The following is an 18,806-nucleotide window of genomic DNA, read 5'->3' as shown; positions in this document are numbered from 1 at the left end:
TAGTGAGCAATCCTTAAAGTATTGTGGAATCCCAGTGCCCACACCATTTTATCACCTTGGTTCAATTTTTTTTTTTTACTGTCTAGACCAAATTTCAGTCATGTTTATGTAAAAAACGCATGCGCATAAAAACGCAAGACCATGCGCAAGTATTGCGCTCCCATAGGCTCCAATGTGGTGTTTTTGCGCATTCCGTGCGCATTCCGTGCGCATGTGTTGTTTTAACGAGACAGGGCGGAACCAAAAATGCAACATGTTGCGTCTGACGCGCCTGGCGCAAAAGACAAAAAAACGCATGCGCACGAAAGCGCAAATATGCGCAAGACCATGCGCACATCATGTAAAATATAGGTGCGCAGTGCGCATGCGCACTGGTGCGCCCGATGCGCTGCGCACAAAAGCGCTAATGTGAAACCAGCCTAAGAGGGCCTTATTTTGTAAAGCTGAGCTCTAAAGGCCTCAAAATGTCACATGTGATAATTTTTTTACTTCCTACCAACTAGGGCAAATGTTACAAAAGCGACAACTTACCATGTTGGGTACGATCCGAAAAAACAAGCCTGAACTACCGCAAGGTATCTTGAGTAAAAGAAATGTACATAGTTCCATGTTCTACTTTACTGCAAATACAACAATTGTTGCGTATGTTCCAAAAAAAAAATAAACAAGTAATGCTAATGAGTATGAACCACCATGATAATGCAGTAAGTACCCGGGAAGATAAAAAACCTAACATGATCTTGGACTCTAATGCAACCAAAGGTGGTGTAGACACATTAGATCAGCTCATTAGGACATATACCTGCAAAAGAATAACAAATCGGTGGCCTATGATTCTGTTTTACAACATTCTGGATTTGTCGGCATACATTGCTTTTGTGTTGTGGAGGGAAATCAACCCGAATTGGAATACAAACAAACTCCATAAACGAAGACTCTTTATAGAAGAACTTGGAAAATCACTGGTTAGGCCGTATATTGAAGAAAGAAAGGTAACACCCAGAACGGAAGGAGCAGCAGGCCTTGTACAGAGCATCCAGCAACATGCTCAGGAAAGTGAAACCATGACCTCCACAAGAACTTCTACCCCCATGGCCTCTACCAGCGGTGCTTCAAGAATAAAAAGAAAACGGTGCAGCTATTGCCCTTATTCTTGTGATAATAAAACAAGTATTACATGTTCTGGATGCAAAAAATTCTTATGCAAAGCCCATGTTTATTGTTCTTCATGCAAGAATACATAGAGTAATATTACCATGTAAATATGTTCAAATTGAAGTGTTTATTATCTTTAATTTTTTTTCACAAAATGTCTGATCTGCTTGTTTTGGTTTGGTTTCTTTGCCACATATGTGTAGTTTGCTATTTTTCGTTTTGCTTATTAAGTTTTTTCTGAATAAAAAAAAAAAAATAAAGATTTCAATTTCATTTTTCTTTTTTTATTTCCAAACATGTTCCCATACAGTCTAGTAAGCAAAAGGTATAAAAATAATTGAGTTAGAGTATCTAAAATCAAGATTTAATAAACCGGGTCATAGTGACCCAGGAGCAATACAAGTGTATAGTACATGGGAACAGAACAGCAGGGTTAAAGAATATTTTCATGCAAGAGAAAATCAGACTGATGCGTCTCATCCTATTTTTAATGTACATGAATAATTTAAAAAATATTTCTCCACCTTCTTCATTCTGACAGTCCATGAAAATCAGACTGCAATTGAAAGTCATTCGAGTGCACTCTGATTATTTCACGGACCGATTGACTTGCATTGCGGAGTTTGGTCCGACTTTCAGATCAAAATTGGACATGTCTCCGATTATTTTCCATGGACCACTTGGTTGGAGAAAAAAAATCGGACATGTAAATGGCCCCATAGACTACAAGTGGTATCCGTGAAAACCATGAATATTACTCGTATGCAAAAATTGGATGTCTGAATGAGGCTAAGGCTAGAGCTACACGGTTGCTTGGCTATAGTTCACACTATGCTGCTGCCACGTCGGCCCAGAATACAGGTTAATAGGTTAGCATTGCGAACCCATTGGTACCATGACTAGCTAGTTGAAAAAAGTCAGAACCAGTTGGATTTTATTTAGGACTTGTTTCTCATAGTATCTTGCAGGTTGTAAAGTGTCCTAATTAAATAGCCTAATGCTGTAACTTATCGGAGGCACAAAGGGATCGTTGGCTGAGTGATCAAAGTTGTGGTCAAAATCGCTGTTTAGTCCTAGCCTAAAGGGGTTTTCCAATTTTGTTAATTTCTGGCCTATCCAAAGGATAGGCCATAAATTTATGATAGCTTCGGGTCCCACTAATAACACAACTATCTTTGGAAACTTGGCCCCATTATGTACTACGTTCAGTGGCGAGGTGTTCAGAATTCCCATACATGTCCATGCGTAATTGACCACCTCTCCACTGACTGTGGTGCCAGAAAGAGTCCCATTCTTAAAATAGGAGGTCCTATTGATGGGATCAACATTTTCATTACTATGCATTTACAGCCTATCCTGGTGATCTGCCATAAAGGTATATTATGGGACTACCCTTCACTAGAGTTGAGCGAAACGGGTTGGTCAAATTCAAAAATAGCCGACTTTAGCTAAAGTCGGGTTTCGCCGATCGAAACCCGGCCATAGCGTGAGGTCGGTCATGAGGTCGCCGATCAGAGCGCCAAAGTCGTGTTTCAAATAATGCTTCCAGCGCCTTTTCTCAGCCAATGAAGGTGGATGCGCACTGTGGGCAACGCGATGATATGGGCAGCGGCCACCACCATCTTAGAGAAGGGCATTGAAGCGATTGGCTGGCTTTGTGTGGCATCACAGTGGGTATAAAAGGCTGTGACCGCCATCTTACTTCTGCCAATCTTAGAATAGGGAGCGGTGCTGCTGCTGATTCTGAACAGGGAGAGCGTTAGGCAGGGAAGAAGAAAAAAAAACTGCTTCTGCTGATAGCGCTTTTCACTGTACAGTTAGTGTGCAGTGAAAGGGGAGGATTTTTGTTGTGTGCAGCAGCGCTGGTGGTGATTAGGCTACCTTTTAAGGCTACCTGCTAGCTGCATTGCTGTGTGCACACTGCTGTTCAAACTGCTTTTTTCAAAGGACTCCAACTTTTATTATTTTGTCCTGGTGAGTTACTGAGCATTCATTTTTTCACACACCGTATAGCGGTGTACGCTCCTCACACACTACCGTGTACCGTCTGGTATCATGGACAAATAGAAGCTATCTGGGTGTGACTCTGGAAGAAAAAGCCAAGGAGTTTTTCCGTTTTTCCAGACCAACATCTTAGAGTGCTGTCCGCTTTTCAAACAGTTTTCTATATCTGCTGTTTGATTATGGTCAAAACTAGACAGAGACAGCATGTGTCAGTCCGTATACAAATAGACGGAGATTGACAATTTTCCATACAGACACCGTATAGAGCTGTCCGATTCTCAAACAGTATTGTATATCTGCCGCTCGCATTACAGTCACATCGATACAGAGTCAGCGTGTGTGTGACACTCCGTAAATACATATATGGAGATTGTTAGTTACACAAAAACGTATACAGCTGTACACTTCGATACAGTTCCGTATATCTGCTGGTTGGATTACGGTCCAATACATACTGTGAGAGCGTCTGTGACTAACAAAATTTATACGTAGATTTAATTTTTTTATTACACCTTACACAGCTGGATACTCCTCATACAGTACCATCTCTCTGCTGGTATTTTTGGTACATTTTCCCAAACATGAGGAAGTATGGTGGAAGAGTCCGCGGACATGGGCAGGGGGGCGCAGCTGGTACTGATGGTGGTGGTGTATTGGCTGGTTCTGGCAAAAGCACAATAGCAGCTAAGGGTGTTGAGCCTGCGCCATCATCTGGCCCAAGAAGGCCTGTAAGGTTGCCTTTTCTTGGAGTAGGAAAACCGCTTTTAAAGCCGGAGCATCAGGAACAGGTTTTGGTGAACATTGCCGAAACAGCCACCAGCTCTTATGCCTACTCTTCTGAACGTTCGAAACCTGCAGGGTTCTGGTCAGGAAAAACACCTTTTCTTGTGTCCTTCATCCCCACCAAAAGTAAAGGATGCGGCAGCCCACACTTCAGAATACTCTATGGAGCTCTTTCCACATACCATGCCTGGGTTATCCAGTCAAATCCAGAATTCCCCAGTCCAAGATGAATCTGACATGGAGTGCACTGATGCACAGCCACTGCTAGATTTATCTGCTGGTACATTCACTCAGAGCACTACATTGTCCTTGCAGTGTACTGTGTTAGAATCTGACCCTGATGAAACTCAGGTGCCCCTTCCCGCATACTATACCACCTTACACGGTGACACAGAGGAAGGTAAAGAGGAAGGTGCAGTTGACTTTGAAGAGGAGGTGATGGATGACCCAGTTCTTGACCCGGATTGGCATCCATTGGAGGAGGTGGGTGGCGCTGGCAATAGTTCAAATAAGGAGAAGGATCCGCAGCAGGCATTGACATCGCAGCAGCGGTTATCTGCCAGGCCCATAGCTGTCCAAAAACGTGGAGCAAAAACTAAAAGAGTTGCAGGACAGCTTGGCCAGACGGTCAACTTAGCACAGCGTGCAAGGCCAGAAAACGTATACCATAGTAGGAAGAGTGCAGTGTGGCACTTCTTTATCCAAAATCCTACTGATGAGGCATAGATTACCTGTAAGAAGTGCGGAAGGACCTTTAGCCGAGGTTAATAACTCAGAAATTTGAATACCAGTTGCATGCTTAGACATTTAATCAACATGCACTTGCAAGCGTGGACGGACTACAAAACCTCAGGTACCACATGTGCACCTGCTCTGACTGAAGGTAGCCAGCAACGCTCCATTGCTTCCCCCAATGTAAGACCACTGCCACCGTTAAGCACACCACCAGCACTAAATGTGGAGGTGTCGTTGCAAGGCCAAAGCACTCAGGGAATCACAATGGTTTTGCAAAACAACACTGAATCTAGGCCATGACCACCAATACCATCACCAACCCCCTCTCACTCCGTCCAATCCACCGCTACTTCCCCCATATGCAGCTCTCCAGTCCAGCTCACCCTACCAGACACTCTGAGTAGGACAAGAAAGTACTCATCCTCTCATCCGCGTACACTTTGTTTGAACACCTACTTTGCCAAACTAATCTCATTAGAGATGAAGCCCTACCGTTTGGTTGAAAGCGAAGCTTTCCACGACCTCATGGCCTACGCTGTCCCACGCTATGACCTTCCCAGTCTGCACTTCTTTTCTCAAAAAGCCATCCCTGCCCTCCACCGGCATGTGAAAGACCTCATTGCTCATGCACTAAAACAGTCAGTGAGTGGAAAGGTGCACCTCACAACAGATGCATGGACCAGTAGGCATGGCCAGGGCCGTTACGTGTCCATCACTGCGCACTGGGTTAATGTGGTGGATGCAGGCTCCATTGAGGACAGTGGCGGTGGAACAGTGCTGCCTAGCCCACAGTATAGGAAACAGTTGGCTGTAAGCTTTTGATCCTCCTCTATCAGCGAAAGCTCGTCCACAGAGCGCAGTCGCACAAGTACTCCATCCGCAGCTGGCAGTGTTGCACACGAGGTGTCCCACTATCGAACAACTAGTGGTAAGCGTCAGCAGGCTGTATTAAAGATGATGTCTTTGGGCGACAACAGACACACCTCGGAGGTACTGGCCGACTACTTGCAGCGACAAACTGAGTCATGGCTGGGCAGTCTACATTTTGAGCCAGGCAAGGTAGTCAGTGATAACCGCCGTAATTTTGTGGCAGCCATAGCCCATGCAAAACTCACACACATACCTTGCCTGGCTTACACTTTGAACCTGGTGGTGCAGTGCTTCCTTAATAATTATCCGGAGTTAACATCCCTGCTCCATAAGGTGCGAAGACTATGCTCGCACATCCGTCGCTCAAACGTCCACTCCACTCGTATGCAGAAGCTGCAGCGATTGCTCCACCTCCCCAAGCACCGCCTAATCATAGACGCTGCAACAAGGTCGAACTCCACCCTGCACATGGTTGAGAGGCTGTGCGAACAGAGGCAGGCTGTAATGCATTTGTGGGAGCATACACGGGCAGGCAGTTTGAGGGAATACATGGAATTGTCGGGTGTGCAGTGGTCAAAGCTGAAAGACCTCTGTAAAGTCCTTTAATGTTTTGAGGAATGCACATGACTGGTAAGTGCAGGCGACGCCATCATAAGCATGAGCATCCCACTTATGCATCTGCTCATGCAAAGTTTGACGCACATTAAGGATCAGGCGTCTGCAGCGGAGGAGGAGGAGGGAAGCCTTGATGATAGTCAGCCATTGTATGGTCAGGGAACTGTCCTGGACGAGGTGGAGGAAGAATAGGAGGAGGAGGAGGATGAGGGGGATGATTATTTTGGGCAGGAGGATGCTTCTCAGGGGGCAAGAGAAAATGTTGGCGTTCCAAGGTCAGATACAGTGTTTGTGCGTGACTGTAGGGATGTGGATTTGCCAGAAAGTGCTCCTCCACCCACCACTGGCAGTGCATCATTGACACCTGGAACATTGGCCCACAAGTGCGATTATGCCTTGCGGATCCTAAAAAGGGACCCCCACATTGCCAGAATGATGAGGGATGACGGCTATTGGCTAGCCAGCATCCTCGATCCACGCTACAAAGGCAAATTACACAACATCATGCCACAGGAGAACCCAGAGATAATATTGGCAAACAAACAAGCAACTCTGGTAAACAGTTTGTTTGAGGCTTTCCCAGCACACAGCAGCTGTGCTGGCTCTCCCATGAGCTGTAGTGGGCACAATGGAAGAGGTGTTCGTGTTGCACACAGCCGAAGTGGCATTGGAGACAGGGGTTTAATGACCATGTTGTGGAATGATTTCTCAAGTACCGCTCACACGACTGCTAATACTGCATCGATTAAAAGTGACAGGAGACAGCAGTTGTCAACTATGGTTACAAACTACTTCTCCTTCCATATCGATGTTCTCCCTCACAGGTCATTCCCCTTTGACTATTGTGCCTCTAAACTGGACGCTTGGCCTGAGTTGGCACAATATGCCTTACAGGAGCGCGCTTGTCCTGCTGCTAGTGTGTTATCTGAAAGAGTCTTCAGTGCTGCTGGATCAATCCTGACAGAAAAAAGGACCCGTCTGTCTACCCAAAATGTTGATGATCTAACCTTCATTAAAATGAACCATTCATGGGTTTCAAAGGATTTTGTCCCACCTTCCCCTGATGACACATAGGGTGACAGAAAAATGGCTTGCTTTGGTCCACCTCTTCCTGGGACTTCACCTATTTCGCCTTTTGCATCAGCTGAATGTCCAACATCAACATATGCCACTTTCTAAAACTCCCTAAGTGGGCTGCCCACCCCACCCAATGGCTCGGATCAACACCTGGCGCTCCCGGGCAAGTGCCATTGCTCTGAACAGGCGGATAGGCCCACAGATGGCCGATGGCACTGGCACAGGGCCCCTCATAGTACAATACAGTGTCTCTGACGGTGGGGGGGCCCACTCACCGTCAGACACACCAGCGTACTATGAGGGGCCCTGTGCCAGTACCGTCGACCACGAGTGTGCCCCCCCTGCTTGGTCATGGCCACAGCACTTGCAAGTTGCAATACTTACCTCTCCCTGCTCCACCGCTGTGTAGTCTGGGCAGTTAAATCCTTCACAGGGACGGCCACTAGAAATTTGGTTTATTGATCGATGATGGGTAAGATGTAGCTATGGCCTTTCCTGCTGGCCTCTACCTTCAGATGATCAATGGCTACCATTTGTAATGGACGTCAACTTACAAGCGGATGCAGTGGTGCTTTATGATCACCTTTCAGAGTTGTGATAGTCACAGACGTGTGACATTCCTGCCACCATTTTTCAATGTCTCCTCTCATGCCAATCCAATAGAATCGCCTACGGTCTGTGGCTTCTGTCTTTTGCACTCTAAAATGACCAGACACATCATGATAGGCAGTGAGGACATTGTCTACATCTCTCCCTGTGATCACAGTTTGATGGAGACGAGTAACGGTGATGTGATCCACGCTCCTGCGATAAAACAATCCTTTCTTCACAAAGAACCGTTTTCGCTGTCTCCACAAACACAGTAATTGAGGGTCTGCATCGCCTCTGCAACATGTACCGGGATTTTTTCCCAAGATGAGTAATTTCCAAATTTCTACTAACATTCGACTTTCCGTCTGTACTTTTATCCATGTAGTTTCCAGTAGCGGAGAGTCTGGAATATATACGAAGATTTAAAAGTACCACAACACCTTATACTTTTGTACGCTTCGACTACCTTTCCCTTTTTCTACTTGTTAAATTCTGGTGTAATACATACTGAGCCTATGAGTGTCTGTGTCTGACTCCGGAAGTATAGACGGAAATTTAAAATTACCCCAAGACTGGATACACCTGGTATGTGCTGATACAGTACCTTTGTTCAAAATTTTGTATTACGGTATCATCCATTGTGAGTGAGCGTGTGTGGTTTACGCCTTCTATATATACAGTGAATCGGAGACACCAATTTTTACCCTATACTCGATACAGCTTGTATCTTGTTATACAGTACCTTTGTTCGACATTTAGTATTACGGTCAAATCCATACTGAGTAAGCGTCTGAGACTGACAACGGGACTATGTATACAGAGATTTCTATTGTACCCTATAATATATATACTTGCTATCCAGTACCTTTTTTCAACATTTTTTATTATGGTCAAACCCAGACTGAGTGAGCGTCTGAGGGTGACTGTGGAAATATATACCGAGATTTCAAATTTGGCCAACACTGTATACAGCTGTATGCTTGTGTTACATTACCCATTTACAGCTTTTCATATTCTTGTGTAATCCATACTGGGCCTGAGAGCATTTGTGTCTGCCTCCTGAAATGTATACGGAGATTCAGAATGTTTACACTATACTATATATACCTTGCATCTGGTGATACTGTACCCTTTTTCACCTTTTTACTTTATTGGGTAATACATACTGAGCCTGTGAGCATCTGTGTAAGACTCATGAAATATATACGGAGATTTACTGTTATCCCTAGACTGTATAGAGCTGTACGCTTCTGATACAGTACCATATATCTGCTGGTATTTTGGGTCTATTTTCTAAAACATGAGGAAGTATGGTGGAAGAGGACACGGACATGAGTGTGGGGGGCCACCTGGTGCTGATGGTGGTGGTGGTGCATCTGTTGGTAGTGCCAAAAACACAATAGCAGCTAAGGCTGGAGGTGTTGAGCCATGGTGTAGCTCTGGAAGGCCTGTAAGGCTCTGTTTTCTGGGAGTAGGTAGACTGCTTTTAAAGCCGGAGCATCAGGAACTGTTTTTGGCTTACATTCCTGAAACAGCCTCCAGCTCTATCGCCTCCTCTTCTGAAGTTTAAAAAAATGCAAGCACTGAGTCGTAAGCACGGGCTTCTGGTCAGGAGCAACCACTTTCCTTGTGCCCTCCACCCACACCAAAAGTGAAGGATGCGGCAGCACACACTTCAGATTACTCCATGGATCTCTTGTCACATACCATGCCTGGGTTAATTAAAAATGGGGCCCATTTATATACTGGAGCGTTCAAAATGGGGGACATCTGACACTGGAGCATCATCCATGAGGCCCATCATATACTGGAGCATTTTAAATGGGGCAGATCAGACACTGGAGCAGCATCTATGGGGCACATGATACACTGGAGCATTAGAAATGGGGCCCATTATATATGGAGCATTATTAGGGCCCATAAGACACTGGAGCATCATCTATGAGGCCCATCATATACTGGAGCATTCCAGATTGGGGACATCAGACACTGGAGCAGCATTTACGGGGCCCATTATACACTGGAGCATTAGAAATGGAGCCCATTATATGTGGAGCATTATTTGGGCCCATAACACACTGGAGCATCATCCATGGGGACCATCATATACTGTAGCATTATGTGGAGCTCATCATATACTGTATGGAACATTATATGTGGCCAACTATTCTGTATGGAGAAATATATTGGGCTCATTATTCTGTATGGCGCACAATGTGGTGGCCATAATACTGTATGGAGTAATATGCTGTCCTTTTTTTGAGCCATTGTACAATTTAAAATAGATCAGTCATGTCATGTAAGCAGTGAAGTATTTGTCATTGTACTATACCTATATTTCTGTCTGTACTATACCTACAGTATATCAGAGCATCATGAGTTGTGGTATGTAATAAAGGGGGGCACTGACACTCTTTGGCCCAGGGCACATGAAAACCTGGAGCCAGCCCTACCCCCCCACAACTTTAGCCAAACAACCCCCAGTTTTCAATGCGAAACTATTATTATGAAGTAGATTAAGTTTGACAAGCTTCAGTAATAAGAATTGATGGTTTTGGCATTGAAATGGACACTGTAGGTGTGTTTACTGTCCTCCACTCCCTGCCGACTTTGCTTCCCCATTGACCTGCATTGGGTTTCGTGTTTCAGTCGGCCTCCAACTTTTCCCTATACTCGGCCGATTTCGTTCAACCCGACTTTTGAGAAAGTCGGGTTTCATGAAACCTGACTCGACCATAAAAAAGGCAAAGTCGCTCATCTCTACCCTTCACTATAAGCTCGGAATACGAAAATCCAAAGGTTCTCTTTTCCTAAAAATGGAATGTATAAGAAAATCTGTGTAGTATTCATAGCTGTACATAAGGACAGTCATTTTTAATAAATAACTATTATATTATTACATAGGTTGAAAAAAGACCTAGGTCTATCAACCTTTCTCCACCAACTGTAAATTTTGTCACTTATTATTATTATTATCATCCGATGTTGATATAGGTTCCCTATCTATATTATTTTTCGTTTTTATCGTCTGGCTGATTCCATCTCCCTTCCCACCAAGAAGTATGTTTGCATATTTTTGCTCGTACTTAGGCATTTCTGGTGGTTGTGGTAGGAAAACCTGACATAACATCTTACGTTGTCTTGTGACTAAGTAGCAGCCTGTGAAGTGTCACTGCTACGTTTTAGCCTAATGCTACTTCTATCTTTTATCCTTTTTAATTAGAAGGCAAATTCTCAGACCGCCAGACCTAATCCTTACACAGTGGAACAAAGCTCCGCAATGTCTTTGAACAGTGTTCAACCGGGCAGCACAAACCCTACTAACTGCTTGCAATGGTGGAGGCCGTATGAGCCTCATCTCTTAACTATTCTCTTGCAGCTCCTCCTGATGCTCCCTGCCTTCAGAACCCTATCTGTTGTTCTTCAGCTTAGAATGGGAAGACAAAAGATGGAACAATGTGGGAAACCTAGAGGATTGGTTAGGTGGGATGCGGGGAGTTACTGATGGATAGGAGAAAGTAAATGAAGTTTCACAGTAATGGACACAGTGGGGAGAATTGGATCACCAGATTATGTCTTTAAGTTCAAGAAATTTCTTTATCCCTCACTAAATCTTTTCATGGACAATACAACTTTTAGGCAATTGTTGCATTTCCAATTACTACAGCAATGTTCAAATGAATACCAAGAACCTTACATGTATCAAAAACACATCTTTTCAATGGATACAATGGACGGTTTTTTCAAAAATTTTTTGTAAGCAATGTAATAACCAAAACATGAATCCCAAGGCTACTATGAAACGTAATAGATGACTAACAAAAATGAACTATGATACAATAAAAAAAGTTGAAACGGTTGATAAAAATTTAAAAGAAGGAAAATGTGGGCGATTAACTAGTGGAATGAGTAAAAAGGGGCTAAGGTTAGAAAAGCGACTTTGAAAGCTGTTGGATACTTCCTAGGTGGCTTAGCCTAAAGCGTAACAAAAATTTTTTTTGCTTCATAAATCAATAGTACACATGAAAATAAGAGACTTTTGCAATATATCTTATAAAAAATGGCTTCTTTCTCAGCCAAAATTGATCAGTAATTTTCAAAATTTTAAATTCTGGAGGTAAAATTTGTATTCAGTGAAGACAGACTTTCCCATTACTGAGATAGAAGATGGCAGCTGCTAGGAATACAATTATTTGTAGATGGCAAGAGGGAGGAGCTAAAAGCAGAGCTCCTCTCTCTTCCCCCCCTTCTGTCTTGATAGAATCTTATCAGTAACAGCTGCCATATTCTATCTCAGTAGTGGAAGAGTCTGTCTTCATCTAATACAGATTTTACCTCTAGAATTGAGAATTTTGATAATGACTGATCTGTTCTGGTGGAGAAAGAAGCACATTTTTCTGATAAGATATATTACAAAGATGCTTATTTTAATGTGTACTATTGATCTATGAATTAAAAATTAAAATGACTGTTATTCTTTAAGTTACCTGAGAAAAAAGTCAATGGACATTTTTGGGGTTCAAAAATTTTATGGAAAAATTATGTAAACCATTATATAAAATCACTGGATGCCATGACACTCTGTATATAATTCCAAAATATGCGTATACCAAGTCAAAAAAAGGAATGTTGACAAAAGTAAACAGTTGAGAAAGTCAAGATAAATTGAGGGAAGGGAAGAAAATCCCATGGCTAATACATTGTTTAAAAGATGCCAAAAACCAAAGATTTTAATACATGTATTTCCATGTATTGCATAAACCGAACAGAAAAATGAAAATTGACAAAATCAAAAAGTTGAAGAGGTTAAGAAATATGGAGAAGACTTTGGTGGCAGTTGGATTTCTTCGGAGAAACTTGGCTGTAGTTACCTACAGCTCAAAAATGGCCTTTGACCATCAGTGATCAATGGGCCCAAGATTCTCATGTTTCCTTTCTAGGAGCCCCCGAGACTCTAGCTATTATACGACTGGTAAAAATAATATTTTTGCTCTGAGTAGTTTTAAGTGAATCAACAAATTTCGCTGCAAAATTCCAAGGCTTGTGTCTATGACAACGTTCTAACATCAATTATGGCAACATAACATTGTAAGGTTGTTCCAAAAATATATGTACAAATAATAGACACTAGTGATGAGTGAATGTGCTGGGATAAAGTGCTATCAGTGCATGCTCAGCTGCTAACTGAGTGACTTCAACGTGCTCGTAAATCATGTTCAAGTCCCCGCGGCTGTTACACAGCCGCAACACATGCAGGGATTGTCTAACGAACAGGCAACCCCTGCATGTGTTGCGACTGTCAATCAGCCATGAGACATGCAGATGACTCAAATATATTGTTCGAGCTCGCCGAAGGCTCTTGATTAGCAAACAACCATGACGGATAGCACCTTATCCGAGCAAATTCCCTTTTCACTAATTCAAACCATCCCAAAAACATTACATATACTGTGCAACACTACTAGTACGATGTTATATAATTTTTTTTAATCACTCACAATTCAAATCCATTATTGGAACATTCTATTCTATTTGCCTCCAAAATACATTTTTTAGTTCTAAAGTGTCATGGAATGTGATAATATTCTGTATTCAAGGTGATGGATATGTAGGGTATTCCTTATGCTACTATTTGTCCACTATATTTCTGACAATAGAAATCAATGGTATTGTGTATATGTGAGGTCATGGTATGAGATATATAAATTTTTGAATGTTCTTTCTAGATTGTTCTTGTCCCTTGGGGTCTTTTCAGCTATCATAATAGAGACCAACTAATGCAAATATATAAGATGTGTATTGTCCCATTTATGTGCTGTTATGTCATAATGTATAATCTGCCAGTATGGGATAATGGTGACCTACATGGTTTCTTATCGGAAATACGGCAGGTGTAAACCTATTTTTTGGGGGGTTGCATCTATTGTATTGCACGTAAGCTCATATTTATATTAAGGATTATTTTTTTTTTCATTGGTTTTGCACAAAAAGTAGCAGAATCAGTAAGTGAATATTTATATAATAATCACATATGTACAGTATTTGCTAGAACAAAAATAACAACTGACCTATGAGTCTTCAGACTGAAAAAAATGCATTTAAAATTAATACAATGATTTTTTTTTGGGTTGGGTTATATGTAAAGATTGCTTTATAATAAATCTGTACAAATGTGCATCTGGCAGTGTACGAAATGGCTCCTTGCTTAAGATATTGCATCATCAAACTTTAGTGGAAATGAAATAAATAAAACAAAATAATTAAAAAGGAACCTTTTTTAATAATGGCTATTATCGTTATTATCATTGATACAATTATTATTTGCACTTGTAGGATGTATGGAATTGCACACAGGCTCCATTTTAATAATATACATTAGAAATCAAAGCACAAGTCCAATGGCTGTTCTATACTGATGTAATTTCATCTCCTTTCTATTATTTTTCATCATTGATTGTAATAATCATTCTAAATTAATAGAAGTCCTATGGGCCATTGTTTCTAATCAAATACATGATCAATGGGATTTCCGTTCTCGATCTGGCCATAGGTTGGATTGAGAAAATATTGAGAGGAAGCAAAATAATGTGTGTTAAATGGGAAAACTAAAAAATAAATGACCAATGTAACCAAGGAATCAATCAGTAATATATATTTATGATTTATTTTATCTTACTCAATTATATAGCGCCATTAATTCCACAGCGCTTTACAGACATTATTGATATATATAATGACCACAGCTAGAAGAATTTATTATAAATATTATATTAGAACAAATATTATTTTAAATTGATTCCTTGGTTAAATGGGTCATTTTTTTTTTAGTTTTCCCAGTTAAACCTTTTAATATTCACTCATGTAGATTTTATTTTATATAACATATGACTCAAACCCTAGTAGCTGATTATAAAACCTACTGAAAAGAAAAAGTAAAGCAGCTGTCTATAAAAAAGGTGCAGAAGATCTAACGTGTCAGTCCATAAGGTATATGTGCAAATTGCTACTCTCAGGATCCAATCACTGCTAATATAAAAAGTAAAAAAGCTCTAAAATGGCCATAATGTTCTGTAAGATAAATAATATTTATTTTTATAAACTGGCCTTAAGGATTGGTGGCACTAAAGGCCTAGCTTAAAGCTGCCCACCTACCAAGTGTATTCCTAAAATTGCTGCCTCCTTATGTGGACTACATTCCACTGGGCACGCATGTCTGCGTCTGGTATCTTAATATTTACACCGTAGTTGGGAACATATTCATCACTTTATCTGTAAAGATTATCCATTAATTCTCAATATCGTTTCAGGATCCAGGTGAATGTGAAACATTTATTATTATTGTTGCTATTAATATTTTTTTTTATTTGCAAATTTCAAGGGCATTGAACTTTTTGTTTCCTTTTTTTTTAATTTTCTTTTTTACTTTCATTTGCAAATAAAATTGAAACCAAAAAACCCTTAAAATTCCTAAACATTTTATGAGAACAAAATGTACCAATTTTTCAGAGACCGGGCCAATAACCTCAAGTCTTTAGGAAGCAGGATATGACCATAAATGGGGGGGGGGGTAGATAAGAGTATAATAGAACGTAGAGTGAAAATCGGTCACGTGAGACATTTACAGGCTTTTTATACCCAAACAACGGAGGAAATAGTTTTCATCAAATTCCTGTCATTTTGCGCGACTTAAAATTAAAAACTTTGGACAATGTGAGGCAGACCACAGCGCAGGAAATATTTCATCATTTAAGCCCTGGGGGCACAATTTAGTGAGGTTTTTTCCTTTGGCTAACACGGTGCTCTGGGAACAGCGCAGACAATTTACACTAGCTTGAAGGACAGTTTAATAAAATAAGGTATTAATACTTGTAGAAAAAGGGATGTTGTATTGTCATCTCTGCAGGTGCATGACGTGGAGCAATCTGGAGCCCACTTGGAGGTAGCCCGCTGAATGCATTATTTGTAGGAAGGATTATTCCATTTTCCTCTACAAATCAGTATCTAGTTTCTTTATTTACCCTGGCAATAAAGGTGCAGAGATTTCCGTTATGTACATGGTATGCTGTATGATATATGCTTGGGGTGAACTCAATTATGAAAATCTCCCACTTTCCAGATTGCAATATTCTCAGCTCATGTTTGCTGTAAATTTTCATTTACTACACATGTATGAAATTTAGCATGTAGGTATAGATTTGCATATTTTGAAGTGTAAATCTATCTATCTATGTTTTTCTCCAGATGGGGTGAGATTATTATATCAGTGCAGAAACGATGTTTGCAATTTTACCCACTCATTAGGATCGTCCACCTGCCTGCCAATATTATGGTAGGTAATTTAATATATTTTTGTAAACTATATGTCATCTAATTAACTGATTTACTTTTATGCAACTTCATCTCTGCTGCATTGGATCTATCTATCTATCTATCTATCTATCTATCTATCTATCTAAACTCATCTCTCTCACCCATAAAGCTCTCCACTGTTCTGCACCGCCTTATATCTCCTCTCTCATCTCTGTCTATCGCCCTACACGTGCCCTCCGTTCTACAAATGACCTAAGACTAACATCCCCCGTAATCCGAACCTCGCACCTCCGTCTCCAAGACTTCTCTCGTGCTGCTCCAGCTCTCTGGAATGCACTTCCCCAGACGATCAGACTGATACCTAGCCCTGACCTATTCAAGCGCGCTTTGAAAACCCATCTCTTCAAAGAAGCCTATCACATCAACTACTCAGCAAGCTAACTTTGCCCTGTTCCCTCCTTCCAAATATTATTCTGAATCTGCACCCTACTATTCATCTGTCTCCACACCCTTCATGCACATAACTGCACTTGATACTTGTCTATTGCACTTAAACACACGGGCTGATGACCGGATCATGCAGCTTTATATGAAAATCCCTATTATAATTGCCAGACCTGAATTAACAAGCATTTCTCACCTACTGTGTCCCCCCATTTCCTTGTAGATTGTAAGCTTGCGAGCAGGGACCTCACTCCTAATGTCATTGTTTGAATTGTCTTAACTTGTATTGAATTTATTGTCTGTACATGTCCCCGCTTAATTGTAAAGTGCTGCGGAATATGTTGGCGCTATATAAATAAAAATTATTATTATTATTATTATTATCTGTCTTTGTAAGTAGACTAATAAAGTTGATTGTCACTTGCAGTTGCCTGGTGTGCTGCTTTTTTTTAATTATTTTATATTTGGAAAATTCCTTGCTGGGAAGGACCCTTAGTGCTGTGGTGTTTCTTTGTTTCCTCTCCTTGTTTCCTCTCCTTGTATCCTCCCCTTGTTTCCTCCTCTTGATCCCTTCCCTTCTATCCTCTCAGAAATGTGGGCAGGACTCTAAAGGCAGATGATGAAGAAAAACACAGATTAGCCCATGTGTCGTTTCAGTTGAAAATGGCAGAGCCTTTCTCATCTCTGGAGTTTTTATATGCAAGAAGTCTTGGTGATAACCTTGGGGTCTTTGTACTTTGCATGAGAAAAGTGCTGCTTTTATTTCTATCTGTCTTTATCAATCTAGGCATTTCCAATATAAGCCACATTTTTCTTTATTTACATCTTTTTGTTGATCATCTCAAAGAGATCTATCTATATCTCTGTCTCTCTAATCTCTATTATGTGTCTATAATCTATCTCTATCTACAGTATATATCTACTATCTATCGATTATCTCTCTATTTATCTATTATCTCTCTATGTGTTATTTATCTATGATCTATCTTATCTATTATCTTTATCTTTCATCTATCTATAGCTATCGATTATCTATCTTTTTATTATCTATCGATCTTGTTTATCTCTCTATCACTGTCTCATCTGTTATTTATTTCCTTATTAAAGATGTCGATCTATCTCCTACCTATCTGTCAATCTATGAATTCTTTTTATTAAGCTGTGATTTATTGGATGCCATTCTATCATCCTAATCATTATAGTTGCAGTACGACACTTATTGCAATAGATTAAAAAATCCACCATCGTGAAAAATTTTCTAACTGAAGGGAATATCCTTTGTATAACACATTAATAAATCATTTCCACAATTACTTCTTGCCAAATTCAATGATTCTTCTCCACGTTGTAAAGTATATAGTTCAATGTAATTTACAGTGACAGATGCTGGTCCCCCTGGATCAGCGATAGTACAGCGTTTCTAGAGGTTTGTGCCACCTATCCCCTTATTGTGTTTGCAGATTGGTAATATAACATCTGCCTCTCTCTCGGTGTCTCTCTCTCTTGCTCTCTCTCTTTCTGTGTCTCTCTTGCTCTCTCTCTTTCTGTCTCTGTGTTTCTGTCTCTTTCTATCCTGGAGTGAAAAGGATCAAAGAAAACATTCCTTTCTGTCTTGTACACTTAGCGGACCTGCCTCCCAATAGGGGGATAAAAAGAACTCACTAAACTGTTGCCATTTTGCAACATCTGCTGTAATTCCCTTAAATCCAGATTTGTCTGACACACACAGGCTGCTCTTACATCACCGTCATGTGACAGAGTGACTCCGCTCGCCTCCAGCCCAAGGGTGGCAGCTCCAGGCAATGGACGTGTGTAGAAGGAAGAGAAAAAAAACGTAGCCTACGGCAAAACACTTGTAGCAGACCATTATTTTTCATCTGCCTAATTTATTTCTTCTTGTATAAAAGTACCCCAAAACATATGCATTATGTCTAGTAGAAAGCCTCAGAGTGCTCATAGGCAAATGACCTGAGCCCAGTGTACAAAACCCAACGTCCTGATTAATTACTACTAAGCAGCTCTGATACCAAGAAAGAATAAAAAATGCCGCCACTAATCCCTAACCCCATCCCACATTCTTAAAATAGCCAAAACACTGATGACAGGAGGGAAAACAGAAAGGACAATGATATTAACATTGTATTTTACGATTGAAGCTTTAGTGCCTTGTATTGAGAAATAAATAAAATATATTAAAAAAGTGGATAATTCAGGGATGAACG

Source organism: Dendrobates tinctorius, unplaced genomic scaffold (genome assembly GCF_039654945.1).
Source record: "Dendrobates tinctorius isolate UK_male_01 unplaced genomic scaffold, ASM3965494v1 ptg000010l, whole genome shotgun sequence".
In the NCBI taxonomy this organism is placed as follows: Eukaryota; Metazoa; Chordata; class Amphibia; order Anura; family Dendrobatidae; genus Dendrobates; species Dendrobates tinctorius.
This window is presented reverse-complemented; position numbering follows the sequence as displayed.